Consider the following 14,339-nt stretch of genomic DNA (forward strand, 5'->3'; position numbering starts at 1 on the left):
TTAGCTCATCTTCTCTTCTAGTTCACTTCATCAGGATCAGAAGCTTTGGAGGCAATTTGTTTTGCTAAATCTTAAAAGGTTAGTGTACAGGTAAAGTGACAAATATGTAAGGAGACCGAACTCAGGAGATAGGTTTTGGCAATAACTTACAGGTCTTCCCTGTATGTTCTGACCTTTGGTGAAAGAGGTGGGGTTATTCCCTCTTCTGACAAGACTCATTTGTTGAAATTTCAACGGACCCTTCCTTGAAAAGAGTTCAGGTTGCAAGAAAACCAATTGCAGTGTTCCATTTGCGGTGTGAATCATATCTTTTCAGAGGAAATGACAGACATACTTTCCAAATTTCAGGCAAGAACTCTTCATATAAATTGGGAACCGAGGCAACCTTTTGAAATTGTTGAGCTTGCAACAAGAAGGAATCGCATCGTGCCACTTGACATGCTGTGTCTGCACCTTTGTAAAAGTCTGGCTTACAGCAGAATTGCAGACAAGGATTTCCTAAATCATATAGGAAATTAATTTTCTCATGTTAGTAAACAAAATGCTTAGCAGAAAGGGAGATGCCACCATGAATGTTTGAACCCTGGGTCATATAGTTTACTTAGAGTCTCTTCCCAGGTCTATCAGGGTATTGGGTTCAAAGTAAGGCAAAGGTTAGAATCCCAGTGTGGACTAGCAGTGTTTATTTGAGGTTGATGTAAAAACTTTGCTGGGACTTGCACAAGTTGTAAGAAAAGAGTTAGCGTCATTGACATTGTGGTGAAAGCTCAGCAAAAGCAGCCACCTTTGTAGCTGTAAACAGTCAAGGGCAGGGATTGAATGATAAGCATGAGTGAGGAAGCACAGGCTTTTGCAAAGTCTCCGAGGACATTTACAACAAGAGGAGCAAATACTCTACAGAAGTGACAAGAACAGAGCTCAACGACCACAAAGGGACTCGAACCCTCAATCTTCTGATCCGAAGTCAGACGCCTTATCCATTAGGCTACGCGGTCTCATGCCTCTTTATGAAGAAACCATTTTCCACTGGAAACAGCCACCGCATAGGAAAAGACGCTCAAGGAGCACAAAGGATTTCATTTGTTAGAGCAGGCACATGATATTGCTGTCTAAGGTATTGCAGTGATCCAAAATGGCAGTTTGATGAGTGTTTTCAGAGAAAAAAACATGCCTTGCAGTGTTCATGAAGTCTTCTAGGCTAAGTTTGTGGTTGTCTCTTCTCTGTTAAGTATAGTCATTTTGCCAGCTGCATGGGCACATAGTACACCGCTTGTCAGGATGGCCGAGTGGTCTAAGGCGCCAGACTCAAGAGGCTTCTCTTCCCTTCTCATGGGCCTTCTGGTCTCCGAATGGAGGCGTGGGTTCAAATCCCACTTCTGATAGAGCTTTTTCACTTTGTCCATCATGGCACATTGGTCAGGCCTGCCAAAACAAGCTCTTGGGTCTTTTCATTTACTAGGCTCTTCAAAGGGCCTTCTCAACAGCAACCTCACATGGACTTTTGGAAAATCTCGCAGAAAAGGAACAAGGCCGACTTTTTTCTACAAGCTTTCTAACACACGTTTTACAAACTGACAAATTCCATCCCCTTTGGCACACCTACAGTCATATGGGTTAGCTCATCTTCTCTTCTAGTTCACTTCATCAGGATCAGAAGCTTTGGAGGCAATTTGTTTTGCTAAATCTTAAAAGGTTAGTGTACAGGTAAAGTGACAAATATGTAAGGAGACCGAACTCAGGAGATAGGTTTTGGCAATAACTTACAGGTCTTCCCTGTATGTTCTGACCTTTGGTGAAAGAGGTGGGGTTATTCCCTCTTCTGACAAGACTCATTTGTTGAAATTTCAACGGACCCTTCCTTGAAAAGAGTTCAGGTTGCAAGAAAACCAATTGCAGTGTTCCATTTGCGGTGTGAATCATATCTTTTCAGAGGAAATGACAGACATACTTTCCAAATTTCAGGCAAGAACTCTTCATATAAATTGGGAACCGAGGCAACCTTTTGAAATTGTTGAGCTTGCAACAAGAAGGAATCGCATCGTGCCACTTGACATGCTGTGTCTGCACCTTTGTAAAAGTCTGGCTTACAGCAGAATTGCAGACAAGGATTTCCTAAATCATATAGGAAATTAATTTTCTCATGTTAGTAAACAAAATGCTTAGCAGAAAGGGAGATGCCACCATGAATGTTTGAACCCTGGGTCATATAGTTTACTTAGAGTCTCTTCCCAGGTCCATCAGGGTATTGGGTTCAAAGTAAGGCAAAGGTTAGAATCCCAGTGTGGACTAGCAGTGTTTATTTGAGGTTGATGTAAAAACTTTGCTGGGACTTGCACAAGTTGTAAGAAAAGAGTTAGCGTCATTGACATTGTGGTGAAAGCTCAGCAAAAGCAGCCACCTTTGTAGCTGTAAACAGTCAAGGGCAGGGATTGAATGATAAGCATGAGTGAGGAAGCACAGGCTTTTGCAAAGTCTCCGAGGACATTTACAACAAGAGGAGCAAATACTCTACAGAAGTGACAAGAACAGAGCTCAACGACCACGAAGGGACTCGAACCCTCAATCTTCTGATCCGAAGTCAGACGCCTTATCCATTAGGCCACGCGGTCTCATGCCTTTTTATGAAGAAACCATTTTCCACTGGAAACAGCCACCGCATAGGAAAAGACGCTCAAGGAGCACAAAGGATTTTATTTGTTAGAGCAGGCACATGACATTGCTGTCTAAGGTATTGCAGTGATCCAAAATGGCAGTTTGATGAGTGTTTTCAGAGAAAAAAACATGCCTTGCAGTGTTCATGAAGTCTTCTAGGCTAAGTTTGTGGTTGTCTCTTCTCTGTTAAGTATAGTCATTTTGCCAGCTGCATGGGTACATAGTACACTGCTTGTCAGGATGGCCGAGTGGTCTAAGGCGCCAGACTCAAGAGGCTTCTCTTCCCTTCTCATGGGCCTTCTGGTCTCCGAATGGAGGCGTGGGTTCAAATCCCACTTCTGACAGAGCTTTTTCACTTTGTCCATCATGGCACATTGGTCAGGCCTGCCAAAACAAGCTCTTGGGTCTTTTCATTTACTAGGCTCTTCAAAGGGCCTTCTCAACAGCAACCTCACATGGACTTTTGGAAAATCTCGCAGAAAAGGAACAAGGCCGACTTTTTTCTACAAGCTTTCTAACACACGTTTTACAAACTGACAAATTCCATCCCCTTTGGCACACCTACAGTCATATGGGTTAGCTCATCTTCTCTTCTAGTTCACTTCATCAGGATCAGAAGCTTTGGAGGCAATTTGTTTTGCTAAATCTTAAAAGGTTAGTGTACAGGTAAAGTGACAAATATGTAAGGAGACCGAACTCAGGAGATAGGTTTTGGCAATAACTTACAGGTCTTCCCTGTATGTTCTGACCTTTGGTGAAAGAGGTGGGGTTATTCCCTCTTCTGACAAGACTCATTTGTTGAAATTTCAACGGACCCTTCCTTGAAAAGAGTTCAGGTTGCAAGAAAACCAATTGCAGTGTTCCATTTGCGGTGTGAATCATATCTTTTCAGAGGAAATGACAGACATACTTTCCAAATTTCAGGCAAGAACTCTTCATATAAATTGGGAACCGAGGCAACCTTTTGAAATTGTTGAGCTTGCAACAAGAAGGAATCGCATCGTGCCACTTGACATGCTGTGTCTGCACCTTTGTAAAAGTCTGGCTTACAGCAGAATTGCAGACAAGGATTTCCTAAATCATATAGGAAATTAATTTTCTCATGTTAGTAAACAAAATGCTTAGCAGAAAGGGAGATGCCACCATGAATGTTTGAACCCTGGGTCATATAGTTTACTTAGAGTCTCTTCCCAGGTCCATCAGGGTATTGGGTTCAAAGTAAGGCAAAGGTTAGAATCCCAGTGTGGACTAGCAGTGTTTATTTGAGGTTGATGTAAAAACTTTGCTGGGACTTGCACAAGTTGTAAGAAAAGAGTTAGCGTCATTGACATTGTGGTGAAAGCTCAGCAAAAGCAGCCACCTTTGTAGCTGTAAACAGTCAAGGGCAGGGATTGAATGATAAGCATGAGTGAGGAAGCACAGGCTTTTGCAAAGTCTCCGAGGACATTTACAACAAGAGGAGCAAATACTCTACAGAAGTGACAAGAACAGAGCTCAACAACCACGAAGGGACTCGAACCCTCAATCTTCTGCTCCAAAGTCAGACGCCTTATCCATTAGGCCACGCGGTCTCATGCCTCTTTATGAAGAAACCATTTTCCACTGGAAACAGCCACCGCATAGGAAAAGACGCTCAAGGAGCACAAAGGATTTCATTTGTTAGAGCAGGCACATGACATTGCTGTCTAAGGTATTGCAGTGATCCAAAATGGCAGTTTGATGAGTGTTTTCAGAGAAAAAAACATGCCTTGCAGTGTTCATGAAGTCTTCTAGGCTAAGTTTGTGGTTGTCTCTTCTCTGTTAAGTATAGTCATTTTGCCAGCTGCATGGGTACATAGTACACCGCTTGTCAGGATGGCCGAGTGGTCTAAGGCGCCAGACTCAAGAGGCTTCTCATCCCTTCTCATGGGCCTTCTGGTCTCCGAATGGAGGCGTGGGTTCAAATCCCACTTCTGACAGAGCTTTTTCACTTTGTCCATCATGGCACATTGGTCAGGCCTGCCAAAACAAGCTCTTGGGTCTTTTCATTTACTAGGCTCTTCAAAGGGCCTTCTCAACAGCAACCTCACATGGACTTTTGGAAAATCTCGCAGAAAAGGAACAAGGCCGACTTTTTTCTACAAGCTTTCTAACACACGTTTTACAAACTGACAAATTCCATCCCCTTTGGCACACCTACAGTCATATGGGTTAGCTCATCTTCTCTTCTAGTTCACTTCATCAGGATCAGAAGCTTTGGAGGCAATTTGTTTTGCTAAATCTTAAAAGGTTAGTGTACAGGTAAAGTGACAATGTAAGGAGACCGAACTCAGGAGATAGGTTTTGGCAATAACTTACAGGTCTTCCCTGTATGTTCTGACCTTTGGTGAAAGAGGTGGGGTTATTCCCTCTTCTGACAAGACTCATTTGTTGAAATTTCAACGGACCCTTCCTTGAAAAGAGTTCAGGTTGCAAGAAAACCAATTGCAGTGTTCCATTTGCGGTGTGAATCATATCTTTTCAGAGGAAATGACAGACATACTTTCCAAATTTCAGGCAAGAACTCTTCATATAAATTGGGAACCGAGGCAACCTTTTGAAATTGTTGAGCTTGCAACAAGAAGGAATCGCATCGTGCCACTTGACATGCTGTGTCTGCACCTTTGTAAAAGTCTGGCTTACAGCAGAATTGCAGACAAGGATTTCCTAAATCATATAGGAAATTAATTTTCTCATGTTAGTAAACAAAATGCTTAGCAGAAAGGGAGATGCCACCATGAATGTTTGAACCCTGGGTCATATAGTTTACTTAGAGTCTCTTCCCAGGTCCATCAGGGTATTGGGTTCAAAGTAAGGCAAAGGTTAGAATCCCAGTGTGGACTAGCAGTGTTTATTTGAGGTTGTTGTAAAAACTTTGCTGGGACTTGCACAAGTTGTAAGAAAAGAGTTAGCGTCATTGACATTGTGGTGAAAGCTCAGCAAAAGCAGCCACCTTTGTAGCTGTAAACAGTCAAGGGCAGGGATTGAATGATAAGCATGAGTGAGGAAGCACAGGCTTTTGCAAAGTCTCCGAGGACATTTACAACAAGAGGAGCAAATACTCTACAGAAGTGACAAGAACAGAGCTCAACGACCACGAAGGGACTCGAACCCTCAATCTTCTGATCCAAAGTCAGACGCCTTATCCATTATGCCACGCGGTCTCATGCCTCTTTATGAAGAAACCATTTTCCACTGGAAACAGCCACCGCATAGGAAAAGACACTCAAGGAGCACAAAGGATTTCATTTGTTAGAGCAGGCACATGACATTGCTGTCTAAGGTATTGCAGTGATCCAAAATGGCAGTTTGATGAGTGTTTTCAGAGAAAAAAACATGCCTTGCAGTGTTCATGAAGTCTTCTAGGCTAAGTTTGTGGTTGTCTCTTCTCTGTTAAGTATAGTCATTTTGCCAGCTGCATGGGTTCATAGTACACCGCTTGTCAGGATGGCCGAGTGGTCTAAGGCGCCAGACTCAAGAGGCTTCTTTTCCCTTCTCATGGCCCTTCTGGTCTCCGAATGGAGGCGTGGGTTCAAATCCCACTTCTGACAGAGCTTTTTCACTTTGTCCATCATGGCACATTGGTCAGGCCTGCCAAAACAAGCTCTTGGGTCTTTTCATTTACTAGGCTCTTCAAAGGGCCTTCTCAACAGCAACCTCACATGGACTTTTGGAAAATCTCGCAGAAAAGGAACAAGGCCGACTTTTTTCTACAAGCTTTCTAACACACGTTTTACAAACTGACAAATTCCATCCCCTTTGGCACACCTACAGTCATATGGGTTAGCTCATCTTCTCTTCTAGTTCACTTCATCAGGATCAGAAGCTTTGGAGGCAATTTGTTTTGCTAAATCTTAAAAGGTTAGTGTACAGGTAAAGTGACAAATATGTAAGGAGACCGAACTCAGGAGATAGGTTTTGGCAATAACTTACAGGTCTTCCCTGTATGTTCTGACCTTTGGTGAAAGAGGTGGGGTTATTCCCTCTTCTGACAAGACTCATTTGTTGAAATTTCAACGGACCCTTCCTTGAAAAGAGTTCAGGTTGCAAGAAAACCAATTGCAGTGTTCCATTTGCGGTGTGAATCATATCTTTTCAGAGGAAATGACAGACATACTTTCCAAATTTCAGGCAAGAACTCTTCATATAAATTGGGAACCGAGGCAACCTTTTGAAATTGTTGAGCTTGCAACAAGAAGGAATCGCATCGTGCCACTTGACATGCTGTGTCTGCACCTTTGTAAAAGTCTGGCTTACAGCAGAATTGCAGACAAGGATTTCCTAAATCATATAGGAAATTAATTTTCTCATGTTAGTAAACAAAATGCTTAGCAGAAAGGGAGATGCCACCATGAATGTTTGAACCCTGGGTCATATAGTTTACTTAGAGTCTCTTCCCAGGTCCATCAGGGTATTGGGTTCAAAGTAAGGCAAAGGTTAGAATCCCAGTGTGGACTAGCAGTGTTTATTTGAGGTTGATGTAAAAGCTTTGCTGGGACTTGCACAAGTTGTAAGAAAAGAGTTAGCGTCATTGACATTGTGGTGAAAGCTCAGCAAAAGCAGCCACCTTTGTAGCTGTAAACAGTCAAGGGCAGGGATTGAATGATAAGCATGAGTGAGGAAGCACAGGCTTTTGCAAAGTCTCCGAGGACATTTACAACAAGAGGAGCAAATACTCTACAGAAGTGACAAGAACAGAGCTCAACGACCACAAAGGGACTCGAACCCTCAATCTTCTGATCCGAAGTCAGACGCCTTATCCATTAGGCCACGCGGTCTCATGCCTCTTTATGAAGAAACCATTTTCCACTGGAAACAGCCACCGCATAGGAAAAGACGCTCAAGGAGCACAAAGGATTTCATTTGTTAGAGCAGGCACATGACATTGCTGTCTAAGGTATTGCAGTGATCCAAAATGGCAGTTTGATGAGTGTTTTCAGAGAAAAAAACATGCCTTGCAGTGTTCATGAAGTCTTCTAGGCTAAGTTTGTGGTTGTCTCTTCTCTGTTAAGTATAGTCATTTTGCCAGCTGCATGGGTACATAGTACACCGCTTGTCAGGATGGCCGAGTGGTCTAAGGCGCCAGACTCAAGAGGCTTCTCTTCCTGTTAAGTATAGTGGGCCTTCTGGTCTCCGAATGGAGGCGTGGGTTCAAATCCCACTTCTGACAGAGCTTTTTCACTTTGTCCATCATGGCACATTGGTCAGGCCTGCCAAAACAAGCTCTTGGGTCTTTTCATTTACTAGGCTCTTCAAAGGGCCTTCTCAACAGCAACCTCACATGGACTTTTGGAAAATCTCGCAGAAAAGGAACAAGGCCGACTTTTTTCTACAAGCTTTCTAACACACGTTTTACAAACTGACAAATTCCATCCCCTTTGGCACACCTACAGTCATATGGGTTAGCTCATCTTCTCTTCTAGTTCACTTCATCAGGATCAGAAGCTTTGGAGGCAATTTGTTTTGCTAAATCTTAAAAGGTTAGTGTACAGGTAAAGTGACAAATATGTAAGGAGACCGAACTCAGGAGATAGGTTTTGGCAATAACTTACAGGTCTTCCCTGTATGTTCTGACCTTTGGTGAAAGAGGTGGGGTTATTCCCTCTTCTGACAAGACTCATTTGTTGAAATTTCAACGGACCCTTCCTTGAAAAGAGTTCAGGTTGCAAGAAAACCAATTGCAGTGTTCCATTTGCGGTGTGAATCATATCTTTTCAGAGGAAATGACAGACATACTTTCCAAATTTCAGGCAAGAACTCTTCATATAAATTGGGAACCGAGGCAACCTTTTGAAATTGTTGAGCTTGCAACAAGAAGGAATCACATCGTGCCACTTGACATGCTGTGTCTGCACCTTTGTAAAAGTCTGGCTTACAGCAGAATTGCAGACAAGGATTTCCTAAATCATATAGGAAATTAATTTTCTCATGTTAGTAAACAAAATGCTTAGCAGAAAGGGAGATGCCACCATGAATGTTTGAACCCTGGGTCATATAGTTTACTTAGAGTCTCTTCCCAGGTCCATCAGGGTATTGGGTTCAAAGTAAGGCAAAGGTTAGAATCCCAGTGTGGACTAGCAGTGTTTATTTGAGGTTGATGTAAAAACTTTGCTGGGACTTGCACAAGTTGTAAGAAAAGAGTTAGCGTCATTGACATTGTGGTGAAAGCTCAGCAAAAGCAGCCACCTTTGTAGCTGTAAACAGTCAAGGGCAGGGATTGAATGATAAGCATGAGTGAGGAAGCACAGGCTTTTGCAAAGTCTCCGAGGACATTTACAACAAGAGGAGCAAATACTCTACAGAAGTGACAAGAACAGAGCTCAACGACCACAAAGGGACTCGAACCCTCAATCTTCTGATCCGAAGTCAGACGCCTTATCCATTAGGCCACGCGGTCTCATGCCTCTTTATGAAGAAACCATTTTCCACTGGAAACAGCCACCGCATAGGAAAAGACGCTCAAGGAGCACAAAGGATTTCATTTGTTAGAGCAGGCACATGACATTGCTGTCTAAGGTATTGCAGTGATCCAAAATGGCAGTTTGATGAGTGTTTTCAGAGAAAAAAACATGCCTTGCAGTGTTCATGAAGTCTTCTAGGCTAAGTTTGTGGTTGTCTCTTCTCTGTTAAGTATAGTAATTTTGCCAGCTGCATGGGTACATAGTACACCGCTTGTCAGGATGGCCGAGTGGTCTAAGGCGCCAGACTCAAGAGGCTTCTCTTCCCTTCTCATGGGCCTTCTGGTCTCCGAATGGAGGCGTGGGTTCAAATCCCACTTCTGACAGAGCTTTTTCACTTTGTCCATCATGGCACATTGGTCAGGCCTGCCAAAACAAGCTCTTGGGTCTTTTCATTTACTAGGCTCTTCAAAGGGCCTTCTCAACAGCAACCTCACATGGACTTTTGGAAAATCTCGCAGAAAAGGAACAAGGCCGACTTTTTTCTACAAGCTTTCTAACACACGTTTTACAAACTGACAAATTCCATCCCCTTTGGCACACCTACAGTCATATGGGTTAGCTCATCTTCTCTTCTAGTTCACTTCATCAGGATCAGAAGCTTTGGAGGCAATTTGTTTTGCTAAATCTTAAAAGGTTAGTGTACAGGTAAAGTGACAAATATGTAAGGAGACCGAACTCAGGAGATAGGTTTTGGCAATAACTTACAGGTCTTCCCTGTATGTTCTGACCTTTGGTGAAAGAGGTGGGGTTATTCCCTCTTCTGACAAGACTCATTTGTTGAAATTTCAACGGACCCTTCCTTGAAAAGAGTTCAGGTTGCAAGAAAACCAATTGCAGTGTTCCATTTGCGGTGTGAATCATATCTTTTCAGAGGAAATGACAGACATACTTTCCAAATTTCAGGCAAGAACTCTTCATATAAATTGGGAACCGAGGCAACCATTTGAAATTGTTGAGCTTGCAACAAGAAGGAATCGCATCGTGCCACTTGACATGCTGTGTCTGCACCTTTGTAAAAGTCTGGCTTACAGCAGAATTGCAGACAAGGATTTCCTAAATCATATAGGAAATTAATTTTCTCATGTTAGTAAACAAAATGCTTAGCAGAAAGGGAGATGCCACCATGAATGTTTGAACCCTGGGTCATATAGTTTACTTAGAGTCTCTTCCCAGGTCTATCAGGGTATTGGGTTCAAAGTAAGGCAAAGGTTAGAATCCCAGTGTGGACTAGCAGTGTTTATTTGAGGTTGATGTAAAAACTTTGCTGGGACTTGCACAAGTTGTAAGAAAAGAGTTAGCGTCATTGACATTGTGGTGAAAGCTCAGCAAAAGCAGCCACCTTTGTAGCTGTAAACAGTCAAGGGCAGGGATTGAATGATAAGCATGAGTGAGGAAGCACAGGCTTTTGCAAAGTCTCCGAGGACATTTACAACAAGAGGAGCAAATACTCTACAGAAGTGACAAGAACAGAGCTCAACGACCACAAAGGGACTCGAACCCTCAATCTTCTGATCCGAAGTCAGACGCCTTATCCATTAGGCTACGCGGTCTCATGCCTTTTTATGAAGAAACCATTTTCCACTGGAAACAGCCACCGCATAGGAAAAGACGCTCAAGGAGCACAAAGGATTTCATTTGTTAGAGCAGGCACATGATATTGCTGTCTAAGGTATTGCAGTGATCCAAAATGGCAGTTTGATGAGTGTTTTCAGAGAAAAAAACATGCCTTGCAGTGTTCATGAAGTCTTCTAGGCTAAGTTTGTGGTTGTCTCTTCTCTGTTAAGTATAGTCATTTTGCCAGCTGCATGGGCACATAGTACACCGCTTGTCAGGATGGCCGAGTGGTCTAAGGCGCCAGACTCAAGAGGCTTCTCTTCCCTTCTCATGGGCCTTCTGGTCTCCGAATGGAGGCGTGGGTTCAAATCCCACTTCTGACAGAGCTTTTTCACTTTGTCCATCATGGCACATTGGTCAGGCCTGCCAAAACAAGCTCTTGGGTCTTTTCATTTACTAGGCTCTTCAAAGGGCCTTCTCAACAGCAACCTCACATGGACTTTTGGAAAATCTCGCAGAAAAGGAACAAGGCCGACTTTTTTCTACAAGCTTTCTAACACACGTTTTACAAACTGACAAATTCCATCCCCTTTGGCACACCTACAGTCATATGGGTTAGCTCATCTTCTCTTCTAGTTCACTTCATCAGGATCAGAAGCTTTGGAGGCAATTTGTTTTGCTAAATCTTAAAAGGTTAGTGTACAGGTAAAGTGACAAATATGTAAGGAGACCGAACTCAGGAGATAGGTTTTGGCAATAACTTACAGGTCTTCCCTGTATGTTCTGACCTTTGGTGAAAGAGGTGGGGTTATTCCCTCTTCTGACAAGACTCATTTGTTGAAATTTCAACGGACCCTTCCTTGAAAAGAGTTCAGGTTGCAAGAAAACCAATTGCAGTGTTCCATTTGCGGTGTGAATCATATCTTTTCAGAGGAAATGACAGACATACTTTCCAAATTTCAGGCAAGAACTCTTCATATAAATTGGGAACCGAGGCAACCTTTTGAAATTGTTGAGCTTGCAACAAGAAGGAATCGCATCGTGCCACTTAACATGCTGTGTCTGCACCTTTGTAAAAGTCTGGCTTACAGCAGAATTGCAGACAAGGATTTCCTAAATCATATAGGAAATTAATTTTCTCATGTTAGTAAACAAAATGCTTAGCAGAAAGGGAGATGCCACCATGAATGTTTGAACCCTGGGTCATATAGTTTACTTAGAGTCTCTTCCCAGGTCCATCAGGGTATTGGGTTCAAAGTAAGGCAAAGGTTAGAATCCCAGTGTGGACTAGCAGTGTTTATTTGAGGTTGATGTAAAAACTTTGCTGGGACTTGCACAAGTTGTAAGAAAAGAGTTAGCGTCATTGACATTGTGGTGAAAGCTCAGCAAAAGCAGCCACCTTTGTAGCTGTAAACAGTCAAGGGCAGGGATTGAATGATAAGCATGAGTGAGGAAGCACAGGCTTTTGCAAAGTCTCCGAGGACATTTACAACAAGAGGAGCAAATACTCTACAGAAGTGACAAGAACAGAGCTCAACGACCACGAAGGGACTCGAACCCTCAATCTTCTGATCCGAAGTCAGACGCCTTATCCATTAGGCCACGCGGTCTCATGCCTTTTTATGAAGAAACCATTTTCCACTGGAAACAGCCACCGCATAGGAAAAGACGCTCAAGGAGCACAAAGGATTTCATTTGTTAGAGCAGGCACATGACATTGCTGTCTAAGGTATTGCAGTGATCCAAAATGGCAGTTTGATGAGTGTTTTCAGAGAAAAAAACATGCCTTGCAGTGTTCATGAAGTCTTCTAGGCTAAGTTTGTGGTTGTCTCTTCTCTGTTAAGTATAGTCATTTTGCCAGCTGCATGGGTACATAGTACACCGCTTGTCAGGATGGCCGAGTGGTCTAAGGCGCCAGACTCAAGAGGCTTCTCTTCCCTTCTCATGGGCCTTCTGGTCTCCGAATGGAGGCGTGGGTTCAAATCCCACTTCTGACAGAGCTTTTTCACTTTGTCCATCATGGCACATTGGTCAGGCCTGCCAAAACAAGCTCTTGGGTCTTTTCATTTACTAGGCTCTTCAAAGGGCCTTCTCAACAGCAACCTCACATGGACTTTTGGAAAATCTCGCAGAAAAGGAACAAGGCCGACTTTTTTCTACAAGCTTTCTAACACACGTTTTACAAACTGACAAATTCCATCCCCTTTGGCACACCTACAGTCATATGGGTTAGCTCATCTTCTCTTCTAGTTCACTTCATCAGGATCAGAAGCTTTGGAGGCAATTTGTTTTGCTAAATCTTAAAAGGTTAGTGTACAGGTAAAGTGACAAATATGTAAGGAGACCGAACTCAGGAGATAGGTTTTGGCAATGTTATGATCGCTTCTGCAGCGTTTACTGCTGACTGCACTGGTATTGCAAACCAAGCAGTTCTAATGTCATTACATGCATTTGCTTGCATAGTTTGGTTTGCACTTAAACTAGTTGCTGATTCCATCTGCAGTCGCTCTGAAGTTTATGACAGTTTAATATGCTTTTGTGTAAACAAACATTGTCTGCTGCAGTGGAGGGGCGGTCCCTTTCCTGCAGGCTGCATATCATTGTCTGCCTTTTCCTGCTATCAGCCTGTGATTAATTACCATTCACTTGTGTGGGAATCTGCAGGTCTGCTCCCATTGGATGACCTCAGTATAAAGAACTGCTTCCTGCAATGCCTCATGGGCTATCATAGTTTCAGACTCTATCTGTTACTCTGCTCGTGCCCCACCTCGTTCCTGGTCCGTGTGGACTGCGCTGACTCCTGCGAAGGGGTCAGCGAGTCCTCCTAGTTCTGCTCTTGTTCTAGAAGTTGCTACTTGCTTGTCTTGTGTCATATATTGGTTCATCGCCAATATATACGCATACTTGCGCATTTTGTTATTTTCCTTGTATTCGTGTTACGTTAATATATCAGTGTCGCTGATATATACGTACACGAACTGTTTATTTCCTGTGTTCAGTTAGTCAGCTTTCCAGCACGTTTTGGTAGTTTGCGCGTATCGTGAACACCCGTGCTGAGCTAGTTATCCTGTTCCTGGTCCTGTTTGTGGATTGCGTTCATCTCTGCGAAGAGATAACGAATCCTTCTGAATCCTGTTCCTGGTCCTGTTTGTGGATTGCGTTCATCTCTGCGAAGAGATAACGAATCCTTCTGAATCCTGTTCCTGGTCCTGTTTGTGGATTGCGTTCATCTCTGCGAAGAGATAACGAATCCTTCTGAATCCTGTTCCTGGTCCTGTTTGTGGATTGCGTTCATCTCTGCGAAGAGATAGCGAATCCTTCTGAGTCCTGTTCCCTGTATTACTTCAGTCTTAGTCAGAGTTCCTGCTTATGTCATATATCGGTTCATTGCCAATATATACATATGTTAGCCAGACGTTACGAATAGTTTCATTGATAGCTGTAATTGTAATACGCTAGGAAAACATACTTATTGTATATTTATCTGTGTTACGTTCATCTATCTCGATCCTGCTATTTCCTGTCTCTCCTGTCCTGTCTTTGTGAGGCACGCCATCGCCGCAACGCATTGGCTGCCTCATTCCAGTCTGTCTGGTTTTGGACGCTTGCTGTCGCTAAGTAATCGCTAGCTAGCAAGCGTTCATTCTGTCTACC

The 14,339-nt window shown here is 43.1% G+C and overlaps 15 non-coding genes across 15 annotated transcripts; 8 read left to right on the forward strand and 7 right to left on the reverse strand.

Moving 5' to 3' along the window:
- Positions 1-922: 922 nt before the first annotated feature.
- On the reverse strand, positions 923-995 carry TRNAR-UCG (transfer RNA arginine (anticodon UCG)). Its single transcript has one exon. It is a non-coding gene; the product is annotated as a tRNA-Arg (tRNA).
- A 277-nt stretch (positions 996-1,272) lies between these two features.
- TRNAL-CAA (transfer RNA leucine (anticodon CAA)) lies at positions 1,273-1,382 on the forward strand. The gene is made up of 2 exons: positions 1,273-1,310; positions 1,337-1,382. It is a non-coding gene; the product is annotated as a tRNA-Leu (tRNA).
- A 1,154-nt stretch (positions 1,383-2,536) lies between these two features.
- Positions 2,537-2,609, reverse strand: TRNAR-UCG (transfer RNA arginine (anticodon UCG)). The gene has a single exon. It is a non-coding gene; the product is annotated as a tRNA-Arg (tRNA).
- A 277-nt stretch (positions 2,610-2,886) lies between these two features.
- On the forward strand, positions 2,887-2,996 carry TRNAL-CAA (transfer RNA leucine (anticodon CAA)). The gene is made up of 2 exons: positions 2,887-2,924; positions 2,951-2,996. It is a non-coding gene; the product is annotated as a tRNA-Leu (tRNA).
- A 1,504-nt stretch (positions 2,997-4,500) lies between these two features.
- Positions 4,501-4,610, forward strand: TRNAL-CAA (transfer RNA leucine (anticodon CAA)). Its single transcript has 2 exons — positions 4,501-4,538; positions 4,565-4,610. It is a non-coding gene; the product is annotated as a tRNA-Leu (tRNA).
- A 1,151-nt stretch (positions 4,611-5,761) lies between these two features.
- TRNAQ-UUG (transfer RNA glutamine (anticodon UUG)) lies at positions 5,762-5,834 on the reverse strand. The gene has a single exon. It is a non-coding gene; the product is annotated as a tRNA-Gln (tRNA).
- Positions 5,835-6,111: 277 nt separating this feature from the next.
- Positions 6,112-6,221, forward strand: TRNAL-CAA (transfer RNA leucine (anticodon CAA)). Its single transcript has 2 exons — positions 6,112-6,149; positions 6,176-6,221. It is a non-coding gene; the product is annotated as a tRNA-Leu (tRNA).
- Positions 6,222-7,375: 1,154 nt separating this feature from the next.
- TRNAR-UCG (transfer RNA arginine (anticodon UCG)) lies at positions 7,376-7,448 on the reverse strand. Its single transcript has one exon. It is a non-coding gene; the product is annotated as a tRNA-Arg (tRNA).
- Positions 7,449-7,725: 277 nt separating this feature from the next.
- TRNAL-CAA (transfer RNA leucine (anticodon CAA)) lies at positions 7,726-7,840 on the forward strand. Its single transcript has 2 exons — positions 7,726-7,763; positions 7,795-7,840. It is a non-coding gene; the product is annotated as a tRNA-Leu (tRNA).
- A 1,154-nt stretch (positions 7,841-8,994) lies between these two features.
- On the reverse strand, positions 8,995-9,067 carry TRNAR-UCG (transfer RNA arginine (anticodon UCG)). Its single transcript has one exon. It is a non-coding gene; the product is annotated as a tRNA-Arg (tRNA).
- Positions 9,068-9,344: 277 nt separating this feature from the next.
- On the forward strand, positions 9,345-9,454 carry TRNAL-CAA (transfer RNA leucine (anticodon CAA)). The gene is made up of 2 exons: positions 9,345-9,382; positions 9,409-9,454. It is a non-coding gene; the product is annotated as a tRNA-Leu (tRNA).
- Positions 9,455-10,608: 1,154 nt separating this feature from the next.
- TRNAR-UCG (transfer RNA arginine (anticodon UCG)) lies at positions 10,609-10,681 on the reverse strand. The gene has a single exon. It is a non-coding gene; the product is annotated as a tRNA-Arg (tRNA).
- A 277-nt stretch (positions 10,682-10,958) lies between these two features.
- TRNAL-CAA (transfer RNA leucine (anticodon CAA)) lies at positions 10,959-11,068 on the forward strand. Its single transcript has 2 exons — positions 10,959-10,996; positions 11,023-11,068. It is a non-coding gene; the product is annotated as a tRNA-Leu (tRNA).
- A 1,154-nt stretch (positions 11,069-12,222) lies between these two features.
- Positions 12,223-12,295, reverse strand: TRNAR-UCG (transfer RNA arginine (anticodon UCG)). Its single transcript has one exon. It is a non-coding gene; the product is annotated as a tRNA-Arg (tRNA).
- Positions 12,296-12,572: 277 nt separating this feature from the next.
- On the forward strand, positions 12,573-12,682 carry TRNAL-CAA (transfer RNA leucine (anticodon CAA)). The gene is made up of 2 exons: positions 12,573-12,610; positions 12,637-12,682. It is a non-coding gene; the product is annotated as a tRNA-Leu (tRNA).
- The last annotated feature ends 1,657 nt before the right edge of the window (positions 12,683-14,339 follow it).

The sequence above is a fragment of the Hyperolius riggenbachi genome, chromosome 8, assembly GCF_040937935.1.
Source record: "Hyperolius riggenbachi isolate aHypRig1 chromosome 8, aHypRig1.pri, whole genome shotgun sequence".
Lineage (NCBI taxonomy): Eukaryota > Metazoa > Chordata > Amphibia > Anura > Hyperoliidae > Hyperolius > Hyperolius riggenbachi.